This window comes from Coenobita brevimanus, chromosome 19 (genome assembly GCF_032717465.1).
Source record: "Coenobita brevimanus isolate Jiangsu-jjx chromosome 19, ASM3271746v2, whole genome shotgun sequence".
Classification (NCBI taxonomy): Eukaryota; Metazoa; Arthropoda; class Malacostraca; order Decapoda; family Coenobitidae; genus Coenobita; species Coenobita brevimanus.
Window position 1 is genome coordinate 5,087,906 of NC_136972.1, and position 16,270 is coordinate 5,104,175.

Here is a 16,270-nt window from a genome sequence, read left to right on the forward strand (position 1 = left end):
CTCGTTCGTAATATCTGCATCCAGGAGATTAAGTTTGCTAAGCTGATTCCGTGCCTTCTTTACCCCTTCACAGTTTTCTACTTTATATACGGGTTTTATTCGCCCCTGTGTAGAGTACAACTCTCATGTGTGGAGAGGCTCCCCACATACCTCTCTTTTCAGCAAGGTGGAGTTAATGGCTTTTCATTTCATTAAATCTGCTCCTCTTACTGGCTGCCTTCAACTTATGTCTTATTACTACAGTGTTGCATCTTTATCTCTTTTCTTTTGCAGCATCAACGGTCACTACTTCTCTGAAAACTCTGCTTGTATCCCTCCACCACTACGGAGGGTGCGTAGCTCTCTTCTAGCTTATCCCTTCTCTGTCCATCTCTCTAATACAAGAGTTAACGATTACTTCCAGTCCTTCATGTAGAAACCAGATTATTTCAGGAAATGTCTTCCTATGTCTATAATTCCTACTGCCTATGACCTACAGCCTTTCAAACGCAGTGGGGTCAGGCATCTACAAATGAATAGATCTTGAAATTGGCTCTCTGTTATGTTGTTCTTGATTTTCTTGGAGGTAACAGTCTTATAGGCTTCTAGCCTTTGTTTCCTTCTTCCTATCACAGAAGGAAAATCGGGTTGCCACCTTTTATCTGACGTTTTCCTGGTACGCATATACAAATGGTTGAAGTTTATCGAAAAACTTACATTATGTGCTGGTAATCGTTGTGACATGACCGCCAGTGACCAACGGTGAGGTAAATGCTTTTGGGGTGGTCGCTGTTATATTACAAAGATATTGAGTGACGCTAAGAGAATACTGAGAGTCATGTTCTAGCTAGTATAGGAAGCTTGGTAGCACATCTTTCTTACAGGTATATTTTTGTTATTGTAGCACATGATTTACTAATCTATTTATACCTTTAACCCGTAACGTACACAATTTGCTCAGCAGGTCTGTCCTTCCAGCCGCAAAACAGGGTCGATTTTTCGACTTTCACCAAGGTAAAAATTTTTCTTCCACATTTCAAGAGACTGAATTATTTACACACCTGAAAATGTATGTTTCAGCCAGATTGACCAAATAGTTACCGCACAATCACCCGTGAAAGATGCAAAAAAGTTACCAGTGCCCCATGGGCAAAAACGAAATTGTACAGAAAATGCATTATTTACAGTAAATAATAATATACTGTATACATAACTAATGTCAATATGAAGGGTTCCCTAGGCATGAAATGTCAGTCTGGTATACGCCCATAGCAACGAAACAAGCCAGGCGAAAAGTGGAGGTGGAATGTGTGTGGCTGGAGGGGGGAGGAGGATGGAGGGAGGGGGGAGAAGGGAGAGGGGAGACGGGTTGCTATGCACACACCGCAGTAGGGGGGTATGTTGGGGTACGGTTGGTTGGGGTGGGACAATGTGGAGATGATGCAATGGAGCTGAGGGAGGTAAAGTGACGGTTGTGGGGGGGGTTCCTTCTCCCCCACCTTAGGGGGCCAATCACTCCATACCACCCCAGACACTGTAGCTCTCATTCGGATCCCATGTACATCACCAAAGGGGAGGAGTTATCCTCCCTCAGTTTTTTGTGTGTCTTTAGCGATCGTGCGGGATAGGCTGCCATGTCAAATTACACAAAAGCACGATCGTGCGACATAGCTCTTTAGGGGTTAAGCCTTATTCTTGTGACTCAGCAGGCTTAGAACCACTTGCAATAGTTGTATTTTTAATTTGATCTATCTATCTATCTATATACCTAGGCTGCTTTCCCCAAGGAAAGGGAGGTAGCCGAGACAGGACGACACACTCCCCATTTACTCATCCATTCAAACACATTCATTCGCATCTTAGCCTCAAAGGGGAGAACGGACAGATCCTCACCGCACCACACCGCACAAGGGTCAACTGCGCAATGCAATCAGTGACATCCGCAGCAGGGCCCGACAGCAGAGCTGGTTTACCCCTGCCACATCATAACAGACCCATCCCCTTACCCGCACCTGACCTGACTAGCTGATCAGACCAAATGCGGGAGAATATCCCCTCAGGGCAGCGTCATCACTTATTCATTCACAATTTCTCTTCATTTATTTCTGTCACACACAGCCACTCTTCCTTGCTCAACAGACATCTCTCTCGCATCCAGCGCTCTCTTCACACCGTCCATCCATCCTATTCGTGGTCTTCCTCTCAGCCTTACACCTCTCACATCAGATCTAGTTATCTTTTTCACCAATTGCTCATTATCCATTCTTTCCATATGCCCAAACCATCACAACACACTCTGCTCAACTCTACCAGCCATCTCCCGAACAACTCCAGTTCTCCTTTGCACTTCATCATTTCGCACTCGATCCATATGCGTCACTCCACACATACTCCTCAGACACTTCATCTCCATTACATTCAAACTTTTCCTCTCTGCTACACCCATGTTCCATGTTTCAGCCCCATATAATGCAGTCGGTACTGCAACACCCTCATACAGCCTTCTCTTTACATCCATTCTAAGCGAACGACATCTAAACACTTTTTTCATTCCTCCCAGCACCTTTACTACTTCATTTACTTTAAACTTCACTTCTGCATCTATTCTTCCATCCACAGCAACATGTGACCCTAGATATTTAAAACACTCTACCTCCTCAAGCAACTCGCCATTCAAAACTGTATTCATCCCCCTACCTTCTACCAACCTCGTGCACTTCATCACTTTACTCTTAATCTCATTTACTTTCAATTTCCTCCTTTCACACACCCTTCCAAACTCCTCTACCAACTGTCTCAGTCTCTCCTCTGAATCAGCCACCAATGCAGTATCATCTGCAAACAGCAGCTGCTTCAGATTCCACTCTCCACCATCAACATTCACTAGACTCAGACCTCCACGTAAAAATCTTGCATTCACCTCCCTTACGACACCATCCATGTAAATATTAAACAACCAAGGCGACATCACACATCCCTGTCGCAGCCCCACTCTCACGGGAAACCAATCACTCACAGCATTTCCCACACTTACACATGCTCCACTATTTACATACAAACTTTTCACCCCTTTTAGTAACCTACCATCAAGTCCATACAATCTTAAAACAGTCCACAAAGCCTTCCTATCAATTCTATCATAAGCTTTCTCTAAATCCATGAATGGCCAAAACACATCCTTGCCTTTTGCTAAATACTTTTCACACACTTGTCTCACAGGAAACACCTGATCCACGCATCCCCTCCCTCTCCTAAAGCCACACTGCTCATCACCAATCACTCCCTCTTTACCTTCTCTAACTCTCATAATTAACACTCTACCATAAACCTTACCTACAACACTCAACAGACTTATACCCCTAAAGCTAGTACACTGATACTTATCACCCTTGCCTTTATACAACGGGACCACACAAGCACTTGCCCAGTCAATTGGCACCATACCTTTCACAAAGCACACATTCAACAATCTTACTAACCAGTCAACAATAGTCACTCCACCACCCTTCAGGCATTCCACAGCACACCCATCCATACCTGCAGCTTTCCCTATTTTCATTTCCTTTACTGCCTTCTCTACTTCCTCCTTCGTGATCAAAGAATCATTCAACTCTCCCAACACATTTATTCCTTGCACCCTTCCATCCACCACAATCTCAGCCACTGTTTCCTCCTTTACGTTTAACAATCTTTCAAAATACTCTGCCCATCTCTTCTTTACTGCATCCATCTCAGTTAACATCCTTCCATCCTCTGCTTTTACTCGTTCTTCCTTCTCAGACTCTCCCTTTCGCACCCTTTTCACCTCCTTCCAAAACATTTTCTTATTCTGTTGAAAATTCTCTGTCAGCCGCCTACCCCACCTCTCATCTGCTGCCACTTTAGCATCGCGCACAGCCCTATAATAATAATAATAACCATTTTCTTTGCTGAGTGGTAACCATATAACCAACTTATGGCTCCTGGTGGTTTAGTGGGTAATTATTGTGCGGCAATCGGATGGAGCCGGTGCAGGTTTATATCCAAGGGATGGTTGGAGTTGATTGCTCATGTAATGCCACTCAGGGATGAGTGAGGCTGGTCACACTCATCTTAAATGTCGGGACCAACTGCCTAGCCCCGGGCTCCTACGTTCCTCATGGGGCAATGTAGGATTGAATGATGGATGGATGGATGAATAATAATAACAATCTGCCAGTCTATTGACAGACGCCTTAATCCCGTAAAGGGTGACCACAAACCAATTGCCTCCATGTCGCCATGTCCCCCACCATTTCGCTACATGTCCTTCCCTCTGACTCCCCCTTTCTCATATACCTCTCCATTCCATCCATCCACCTCAGTCTCAGCATCCCCCTAACCCTCCACATCACTCACATACAATCTCCTCGTTAGTCTCTCACTCTCCATCCTATTCACATGGCCAAACCATCATAATGAAATTCTCTTAATGCTTTCCATCACATCCACATCCACGCCACAACGCTCATTCACTTCCTCATTTGTCAGTTTACCTCTCCATGTAACTCAACATGCTCCTCTCAAATAGCTTATTTCCACTGTTCTCCCTCTTGACTTGCGGCCTTCCAACAAGTTCCAGACTTCACTTCCATACGTTAGAGTTGGCATCACAATACTATAATGCAGTGACTTTTTTACTTGCAGGCTCACTTCCTTACTTCTTACAACTGCTTTCAAAGAACCAGCAACCTTTTATCCCTGTTGTACCCTTTTAAGCACTTCATCCCCCAAACTTCCATCCTTACTTATCACACTACCCAAGTTCTTATTTGCACTCCCATTCTCCATTTCTTCATCATGCAACCTCACTGTGCGTTCAGTGACTTCACTTCTCTCGACGACCATTACTTTACTGTTCCCTACATTCACCCTTAGATTCCCTTTCTTACACACTCTCCCAAACTCAATCACCAAGCCTTGCAGCTCCCATTCTTCCTCACTTAACAATACACTATCATTTGCAAACAACAGAACGGGATGCTTCCAAACGCTGCCCCCTCTTAATATGGCCGCTCCAGCATCCATTGCCATACCTTGTATGCTTTTATAACCCCATCCATATACAGACTGAACAACCATGGAGACATCTCTGTTTCAATCCAACATTCAAACAGAAAACTTCACTTAATTCACCATTCACACTCACTGCAGCCTTAGCATCCTCATACATAATCTTCACGGCATTCAAGAGCTTCCCATTTACTCCATAATTTTTAATATTTTCCACTATCCTTGTTTATCCACTGTGATATATGCTTTCACCAAATCCGTGATGGCAGCATACAGCTTCTTTCCCTTCTCTAGAAACTTTTTCACTAAAGACCCAAGGATGAATAACTGATCTATAAAAGCTCCTTCCTTCCTTCCTAAAACCTCCCTGCTCTTCTCCAACTAATTCCTCTGTTATTTCCCTAACTTTATCAATTAGTGTCCTACCATATACTTTTCCTGGTACACTAAGAAGCAAATGCCCCTATGATTTCCACATTTTTCTATTTCTTCTTTTCCTTTCTACAAGGGAAAAATTATACTTGTAATTGTCCAGGACTCTGCTCTCCTCCCAGACCAATCTGCACATCTTCCATATCCATTCTACGACTATATTTCCCCCATGTGTCAGCATTTCACCACGCACTTTATGAATTTCTGGGGCTTCCCCCTTTTTGATTTTCTTCATTGCTTTCGCTACTTCCATTCTATTGATCTCTCCCTCCCTTCTCACCTCCAAGCTTCCTGTAGCCATTCCCCAGTCTCTTATACTCACATTACTTTCATTCACTATGTTTAACAAGTCCTTAAAGTGCTTTCTTCATGTGCTAAGTTTTTCTTCCTTCTCCACTGTCACTCTACCATTTTTATCTTTCATTCCCGTATTAGCTTCTTTATAACCCTGTCTAACTCTCTTTACCTCCTTGCAGAACATTTTCTTACATTCCCTCCACTTTACACTCAAATTGCTTCGAAATTCTTCATTCACTCTCTTCGTACTCTCTCTTACTAATCTTTTCGCCTCTCTCATTCTCTCTACATGTAACTCCCTCTTACGTCTCTCAACTTCCTCTATGCTTCTGCTTCCGATTCACTAAATGCATGTTTCCCTCTTTTGTGCTGCAGCTCCTCCTATCTCTTCATTTCACTATCCTATGCCTTGAGCCCTCTGTTGCCTTCTCTTCACTCCACACACCACCTTCTACGCTGAACAGACTTCTGTGAATATCTTGCACACACTTCCACCACTACCCTCTGTTCTAAGTCATATTTACCCAATTACTCTTCCACTTTTCTCTTAAATTCTGCCATTATTCCCATCCTACTGCAACCTTTCTACCCTCCATGTGAGGGTTACTTCGTCCAGTCCTGCTCTCCTTCTGCAATAATAATTATAATAATAATAATAATAATAATAATAATAATAATAAAAATAATAATAATAATAATAATAGTTAATAGTAATAATAATAATAATAATAATAATAATAATAATAGTAACAGTAATAATAATAATTATAATAATAATAATAATAATAATAATAATATTATTATTATTATTATCAGTATTATTATTATTATCACACTAAACTCTTAAGTATCCATTGCAATTCAGCCAAGCCCAGCGCAAAGAACATGAAATGCCGGATATTTTATAGTACCCCCCCCCCATCGGGTCAACATTTGATGTTTGGCTGGATATTGTTACTATCTGTCTTGATCCTCTGTCCCAGAGCCTTTCCCTTGAGTAAAAGATGAAAACCAGGCATAAAATACAAATAAATTATGATACAATACAGTAATTCAGCACCACTTGGCCATGGAATACGAGCCGGTTGATACGCCACAAAGCCGGATATTGTATACACCATCTGTTATATCCCAGATATTACATAATTCCGCTGGATGTTGATGTAATGGAGTCGAACGAACAGCACTGGATACTGCGTTGTGCCAGATATGGCTACGGCAGGTTATTCAGAGTTTGTTAACACATTTTTATTATTATTATTATTATTATTATTATTATTATTATTATTATTATCATTGCTAACATTATTATTATTATTTTACTGTATGTTTTTAACATCCATGTGATATGAATAACGTAGTACAAAATTGTAAGGTGTAATGTGCACAACAAATGGCTGGTGAAGAGCCTATTGAAACCTCTCAAACCACTGATAATATAGTCCACTGTCAACATGATTTACATCACTGTCATACAACAGTTTTTTCATCATATTTTGGTGGCGATGTTTGTCTTTTTCCAGCCTAATTGCCGCAGCTCAGTACCACAACAAGACGATACTACGGCAGTGCATTAATACTATGGCAAGTTTTTTTTTACGTAGCATCATATTCTAGTGGTAATATATTGTTATATTTCGACATTCAGAGTGAAGAAATGACATGTTAAGGCCTATTTTAAGTGAGTATACACTAAAAAATGTTAGCATTTCATATTTCCTAATGAAATGGATGGGGAAAAATTAATACTGAGCCTCGCACACCTAAGGGAATACTGAACAAAGTCTGTAATATCCGTCAGTAAATGCGCTCGTGCTAAACCACGTTTGATGACACCTTCTGATACACTGACAAAATCCATCCACACCAATGGAATCTAACCCTAACTTAGTGAACTATATGTGTATCAGAGAGAGAGAGAGAGAGAGAGAGAGAGAAACATAATAGTTTAGGTAAGTGGTCCTGGGGAACCTCCTATGGTAGATTTACAATAACCTGAAAAGGCCCCTAATTTGTTTCTGCTTAATTGATGGGCAAATGGAGTGAGACTGGAGGGTTAATTTAATTATTCATCATGTAGACTCTTTCGTACCTTATGGGACACATCGAATTTAATGCAACGACGAATTAGTATTCATGTCGTGGAAGTGGCTCAGTTCAGATGAAAACAAGCCTACTATAGTGCAGTCCTGTAATAATGAGGCATTAAGTCCCCTAGCACCTGTTTATCTCCCCCTGTGCTACTCCTACCCTTTGTGATAGTAAGGGCCATGAGTAAAATTATATGCGTACTGGAATTCTCTGCTCCGGGGGGACCAGGAAAAAGTGGATACGTTATTGACGGTGTATGCTGCTTAATGAAAGTAGTTGCTTACTCCTGGACGTTGAGTGACTCTTCTTGAGGTAACAAAATTGTCGGACATTGGCAGACTGAAGAAATACATCTGTATCATCATCATCATCATCATCATCAGCAGCAGCAGCAGCAGCAGCAGCAACAACAACAACAGCAGCTGCAGCAGTAGCAGCAGCAGCAGCAGCAGCAGCCTGAATTGGTCTACTAAAAACTTGACTCTAATAATTACATTAAAGAAAATAATTCATAGTGTTAAAAACACAAGTGATACCAGTAATGGTACAAACTAGAACGGCATATTTGACCAGAGACAAAGATAAGATTCCTTACATCCGATAAGACAAAAAAAGGAGCAAACAACACATACTGTAATATTTCTGTCGCCATTCACATGACCGTGAAAACTCAAAGATAATTATAAGCGTTACCTGTAACATACTACTTTATCCAACTGAGGAAAGCCTCTGCTTATCCTTTTCGGGATTCAGGGTTTAAGCAAGCCAAGAATATGAAGCAAATGATAAGACTAAATAATGAGAATCGAACACAATACCTTCTTAATGCAGTACGCTCTGGATGTAATGTTGACCAGAGCATCGGCCCCCATACACTGCTATTAATCATCCTTACTTCAAAATATTGCTTATATGATTATGATGATGATTTAATTATAATCAAACAAAGAAGGCACACCAAATAATAAATAATATATCATCAAAGCAGTTGCAATCTCTAACCATCGTACCCCCATAAACTCACATGTCAATCCTGGTCTATCCACAAAAACCCTCTTACTGATTGTTCGCCTGTGTTGCTGCTTCTGCCCAGAAGAGGAGGGAGGGGAGGCAAGAGGGAGAGGGTGTGGTAAGTGGAACAGGGAATAATAAACTACGAAAGAGTGGAGCTTACGCGATTACTGGAGTCAGATATCTTGGGTTTATAGCTCGCCGAGAGATCTCAGAATTCGCGATTAATTAATTTTCTTTACAGTTTAAACCTTGATGTTGTCTCGTATCTGCGTGATAATTTAGAACATTTTTTCTTTCCTCGCGAAGCACCGTCACAGTTTTCAAGTCACGAGCACTATATGGGGTTCTCCCACGTCGTGTTTTCTTCTCTCGGACTCTCTTTTCCTTTCCTGCCTGCCTGCTTGCCTACCTCCCTGACTGCTTACCCTCCACTTCTCTCCTTCCTTCTCCTCCTGCCTAAATGTATGCCTGCCTGCCTTCCTGCCTGTCCCCTCCCCACCTCATTCCACTCTGCCTGCTTGTCAGCTTTCCTTCCTGCCTGTCTCCTCTCGATCCCTCTTCCCCCTCCCTTCCCTGATTTAATGCCTGTCTTCCTCTCTCCTTATCTGTCTCCTTATCACCTCTCTCCCTCCTGCTTGCCTGCCTGTCTGCTTGCTTACCTCTCTCCTGCCTGCCTATTGTCCGTTCTCAAAATTTCATATAAATGTGACTGGGCTTTTCGCTTACATTATGGGGTCCCATCTACTCAATGTGGCATTATCCTCCCTTCTTGTTCCTTCCCTACCTCCATACTTTCCCTCCTTCTGCTCTCTTCCTTTCTTCCCTCCCAACCTCTTTTTTCCCTGCTTCTCCCATATCTCCCTCCCTACCTCCCACCTTACCTACTAGTCCACTCATTCCCTCTTTCATCCCTCCTTACTCCTTACAGTCCTTCCGTCCTCTCTTCTCCATGCATGCCTACCTTCTCTCTTGCCTGCCTGCCTACCTACCTGTCTGGCTGCTTCCCTCCCATCCTTGGTGTCTACCGAGTTGCCTCCCTTCCTCCCTTCTTGCTTGCCTACCACTCTATCCTTGCCCATGTTCCTGCCTATTTGCCTCTTCTCTTTCTCCTTGTCCTCTTAACTTCCATCCCTCCCTGCCCACCTTTCTTCTTGTCTGACTGCATGTCTGCTGAGTGTGGCTGGGGTTGCATGTAAGCGGTGTGTGGGCTCTCAACTCACTTTATGGGATGGTGGTCATGTGTAACTGCTGTTGTCTCACTTAGCTCAAGCACAAGCACGGGAGATGGCTAAGGATAAGCGGGGAAGAGAAAAATGTTAGACAGGAAATCAGACGGTGTGGGAAACAGAGCGAAATGTAGGAAGAGAAAGTGAAAATCAAAGACAAAGGGATGGCGAAGAGGGAGAGAGGAAGAAGAGAAAAATGAGGGCAAACGAAGAGGCAAGGAAGAGAGACGGCAAAGCGAAGAGTAAGAGATGCAAGCTAGTAGAGTGAGAGAGAGGGGAGGGGAAAGTAATCAGAGAAAGCAAGAGGCAGGACAAGGAATGATGCCAAATAAACATGTATATACAGTATTTGGAAGGGAGACGTGTGTGTGTGTGTGTGTGTGTGTGTGTGTGTGTGTGTGTGTGTGCGTCAATGGGATGATTTGCTCGATTTGTTTTATAGGTCTGACTGGACTGTCCAGGGCCAAAAAACAGCCTTTATGTGGTAAGTGCAATATCACTCTTAATACTTAGTTAACATTTACACCTCACACCATCACAATAAACATATGCCACATTGCTGCATGGCACATCACACACTGTCACACGTTCACATCACACTTCCATAATCTTACATTACCATTCTTCTTTAACGCCTCACACTTTATATTGCTGCACTGACATTGTTACACCTCGCAATCTCACACGGCACTCTACTGCATTTCTCTCTCTCTCTCTCTCTCTCTCTCTCTCTCTCTCTCTCTCTCTCTCTCACACACACACACACACACACACACAAACACAGGGAACTGAAGAGTACGAAGACGAGTAAATCATTCCCATCAAATGACTTTTTGCATTACTAAAATTGTGGAATAAATTGTGAGCAAAGCAGAAGAACTATAGGATATGGCAAAGTGTTAACATGAGGCGATAGGAAGAAATCTGACCAAGGAGTACAGGGATGAATTAAGGCTGGAAGAGACTAAAAATGATGAATAATGAAAGAACTGGAGATGAGGGAACTCATTTTCTTCTAGAAAGCTGTAGGACTGCAAATAAGAAAGTGGTGGATAAAGAGCGTATAAATGGTGTAATAATTGTGGAAGGACTGAGGAGGGAGGCTCTGACTATGTAAGGGTTTTGAATAGCTCTGTGGATGGACTGATTTCTAAGTAACTGGACGTGAGATATACTATACAAAATAGAAAACCAGGTGGAAAATGATTAACAGAGACTAAATTTGATCCCATTATGGCGAGCTAAGTTTTAAAGATAGAAGGCTATGAGATATGGAGCAGAGACAAGAAAGGAAGAAAAGGTGGAGGACTGATGATACTGATAAGGAAGGAACTGCCAGTAAAGGAAATGGAAACTGAAGATATTCAGACTGAAGTTGTAGCAGTGAAAGTAATAACTAAATTAGGAGATGCACATGCAATTATAGTTTAAAGGCCTCCATTCACAAATGCATCTTACAGAGAGGATTATAGTGAATTAGTGAACAAAACTGAGCAAAGTATAAGAAACATAGCTAGGAACTCGGAGAGATCAAGTAGTTTTAACTGAGGATTTTAATAGCACTGCTGACTGGTATGATCTGCAGTCAGAGGCAGAAGATTATACTTGGAAAGATAAGTTATTAAATGTGGCATTATATAACTTTATCAACATATAAAGAGTTAGGCCTGAGATGACTCCAGCATCCTGGACTTGGCTTTCACTAGGAAAGAAAATTAAACAGAAGAAATGGAATACTTTCCATCCTCTGAGAAAAGTTACCGTGTAGTAAATGAGTTTATGTTCATTGATTAATTTGATACAATTGATAATTATGGTCAGTACAAATAAGTTTTTAATTATAAATGAATAAGATAAAAAGCTATGCCGAATAAATGTCAACGAAAACAAAGCAGTCTTTCGGTTGGAAATAAGGAACAGATTTCAGGCTCTCAGTAATGCTGAATGTGCCATTGATGAGCTGAATGATAGACTAACAAAAGTGCTAAAAGATTCAGCAGAGATGGTAGGAAAACTTAATACGACCAAAGCCAAGATGTATTCAGAGAAGACACTTGAGCTTATGAAAAAAAAGAAAGGAAAGGAAAGTAAAAAAGAAAGATGAAACAGAACGAGCGGAATTAAGTAAGCTTATCAACAAAAGACAAAGAAAAGAAAAAAGAAAGAGAAACATGGATCAAATCAAACAAACCATTAAAAAGGGAAAAAGCCTGAAGCAAGTCCGAAGTAAAATGGCACTTGGAAAGCCACAGATTACATCACTAAAAGATAAAAACGGTGAAGCCATTAAATGCAGAGATAAGATACTGAAGAGAGATGAAGAGTTTTACAATGAACTGTATGCATCAAAGACAGTAGTACCAATAGCTAACTTTTCAGTTGACACAAGTGAAATCCCTGAGGTAACACCAGACGAAGTAAATAATTCTCTCAAAATTATGAAAAGAGGGAAAGCTCCGAGAGAAGATGGAATAGTAGCAGATTTACTCTTGAATGCAGGAGAAGAAGTACTAAACAGGCTTGCACACTTATTCACTCAGTGCATAAAAAAGAAGAAAATTCCCAAAACATGGTGTAATGCAATAGTCATTTTACTTTACAAAAAAAGGTGACTCGAAAGACCTTAGTAACTATCGACCAATTAGCTTGCTATCAGTCATTTACAAACTCTTCACTAAAGTCTTTACAAACAGAATAGCTACAAATTTGGAGGAAAACCAACCTCGTGAACAGGCAGGATTCCGAAGCGGGTACTCGACTACTGATCATCTACACACAATGAATCAGGTAACTGAGAAAACTACAAAATATAATAAACCACTGTGCTTAGGTTTTGTTGATTACGAAAAGGCTTTCGATTCAGTGGAGCATAAAGCAATTTTAAATTCATTGCGAGAACACGGAGTGAATGAGAACATTGTAAAACTGCTCGAAAACATTTAAAAAGAGGGAATTATCTATCTATCTTTTGACAGACGCCATAATCCCGTACGGGGTGGCCATTTGACTCTGAGTTATTTGTTTTACAGGGAGGGGCACTAACCCCCCACCAACCCACTTGACACGTAGGGAGCACGTATGGTTTGGTTATAGGGTTACCACCCAGCGTTGTAAATGGTTTCTTGGCTTACAGGAAACCATTTGGCTTGTCACTCAATGTAAAGCCACCTGTAACGCAAAGAAAAGCAATAAGTAGTGACAGGAAAGATGGGAGAAATAGGAAGAGAGGAGGGCAGGCACAGAAAAAGAATGATAAAGGCTAAGGAAGAAGTAGGCAGCAATACATCAAGTGAGTGGATGATGGTCGCCACCACCTATAAGGACTCAGAAAAAATTAACATTGAGAAGGGCATGCGTTAGGGAGATACAATTTCACCAAAGTTATTTACAGCATGCCTAGAAAGTATTTTCAGGAAGCTAGACTGGGAAAACAAAGGAGTGAACATAGATGGAGAAAAGCGAAACCATTTAAGATTTGTAGATGACATTGTCCTAATCTCAGAAACAGCAGAGACATTGCAAGAAATGTTAAATGACCTGAACAGAGAAAGTCTCAAAGTAGGGCTAAAGATGAACCGGAGTAAAACTAAAGTAACGTTTAATCCTCAAACACCGAGGAGCGTCATCAGAATAAGTGGAGAAATTCTTGAAGAAGTCGAGGAGTACAAGTACCTGGGACAAATACTAAAATCAACGCAAGAGGATATATATATATATATATATATATATATATATATATATATATATATATATATATATATATATATATATATATATATATATATATATATATATATATATATATATATATATATATATATATATATATATATATATATATATATATATATATATATATATATATATATATATTGTTACATAGCCTATGATTTCATCATCCTTTGTGTAATTTTAACGCACAGTATGCTGCATGTATGATCACGAGCGTGTTCTGCCTCAGTCCCCCCTTCTACCGTTATAGTAGAGTAAGTCGTTCTCTCTGTTGTCCAGAGCGGGATTGTCAACTCTATGTCCCCATGGCTTCATTTGCGCGTCCTTATTACAAGTTGTATCAAGCTCTCCTGGCTCCTATATAATGAGCTCAGTCTCTGCATCATTGCCACTTAGATCTGCTCCTCATTTTGTTCACATCTCTGTCCTCCCCTGTACAGATATTATTATTGTGAGTGCTCAAGAAGTCTCCAACCATCTAGCAGCTGTGTGTAATTTGAGTATAACTGTTGTTGCATTTTTTCTTGTACTGTATAGCATAAGTTTAATTTGTAGGCCTAGTGAAGTTTTTGTAATTCGTGTGGGGTTCTTTATGTCAGTCATTTTTGATAATAGTTTGTATCTGTAATTATTTATCTGGCATTCACTGAGTATTATCTGGTATCTCATTTTATCAGGGCTGACTTAGATAAATTTATTCTTGCTAATTTCGTGTTAATAGAGGCTATTGCAGTTAACCATATATTTAACCTGTTTTTGCCATTACATTATCCTTATGAGTTCTGAATGTTTTGTTGTTAGTTTGAGCATTAAACTTTAACTTGTAATTTTACCTAACTCTTTGTTTTGAACCTGGAACTTTACGGGACAGTAGTGATTTTTAGTTTTCTCACTTAAAGTGTACATTATCTTTCTCTGTTCCGTAACATAAATTTGGCGACCTCATATCAGGATATTCAGGATATTATCATAAGGATATTGTTTGACATTTTGTGACTGTGATATATTCATGATGGCTACTATTTCTACACTTGATGAAGCCAAAGATTTTTTGTCAAATGTGCAAACAGTGTGTGATATAGAAAACAGAACAAAGAATGAACTTAAGATTGTTGCTCAACAATTGGGATTTGTTGTTCGCTCTCATCAGTCTAAAGATCAAATTGTTGCCATGATTAATGAAAGCTTGTTTAATGTAACTCCTCCAAATGAGCAAACGCAGATTGAATTAGCTAAGTTACAGCTAGCCCCTGCAGGAGGCCCGTGCTAAGGAGGCCGAGGCACAAGTTGAAATTGCTAGGATTCAGGCAGACCATGAGTATCGCATGAAACAAGGTGGAACTGGATCATCTAGCTCTGATGATTTTGATGTGGCTAAAAATGTTAAACTTGTCCCTCCTTTTAATGAATCTGATTTAACAAAGTATTTTCAGTTGTTTGAGAGGGTAGCTACAGGTTTTAATTGGCCTAAAAAGTATTGGCCAGTACTCCTTCAAACTGTTCTCACCGGTAAAGCTCAAGTAACTTATGCATCTTTGCCTCAGGATCAATGTGATAATTATGATGTAGTTAAGAGCTTGATTCTCAAGGCCTATGAGCTTGTTCCTGAAGCCTATAGAGTAAAATTTAGGACAACTTACAAGCACGATAAGCAATCCCATGTTGAGTATGCAAGAATCAAAGAAGATTTGTTGGAGCAGTGGTTAAATTCTAAGAATGTGGATTCTGATTTTGGTAAATTTAAGCAGATGATTTTGCTGGAGGATTTCAAAAGGTGTATTAGTAAAGATGTAAGCCTATATCTTGATGAGAAAAGAATAGATAATTTGTCTGATGCTGCAGTTTTAGCTGATGAGTATGTTCTCACTCACAAGAGATATTTTAGAGGAAAAAGGAAAGCTGAGAGTCAGTACGTTGCCTCTACTCAGAGTACAGGTAACAGGAAAGAGAATAAGGATGATGTTTCTCAGGAAGTAAATACCAGCTTCACCTTTAGATTTCAGAAAAGTAAATGTACTTATTGTAGTAAGCTTGGTCATACTACGGAGAGATGTTTCAGGAGACAGCGTGATGTGAACAAAAAGGAGTCTTTAAATATTCAGTCAATTGGTCTAGTGTCCACTCTTGAGAGTTCCCAGAATTCTTTAACTGAGTTAACTGAACCTGCTTTGAGGGGTAACTTAAATTCTCATGATGGAGCTCCTCTTTTGACCAGTAACGTGGGTGACACTCTCAAGAGTTCATGTGCTAATTTCCTGTCTGATGGTTTTGTCAGTCCTCTGGACAGTAATGACAGGAAATCAGTTAAAATATATCGTGATACAGGTGCTTGCCAATCCCTTATGCTGACCAGTGTTCTAGGCTCTAATGTTAATTCCTCTGATGAAACTGTAATCTTACAAGGTGTAGGGAATAATTACTTCTCTGTTCCTCTGTGCAGAGTGAATTTAGAGTCTGGTTTTGTTAAT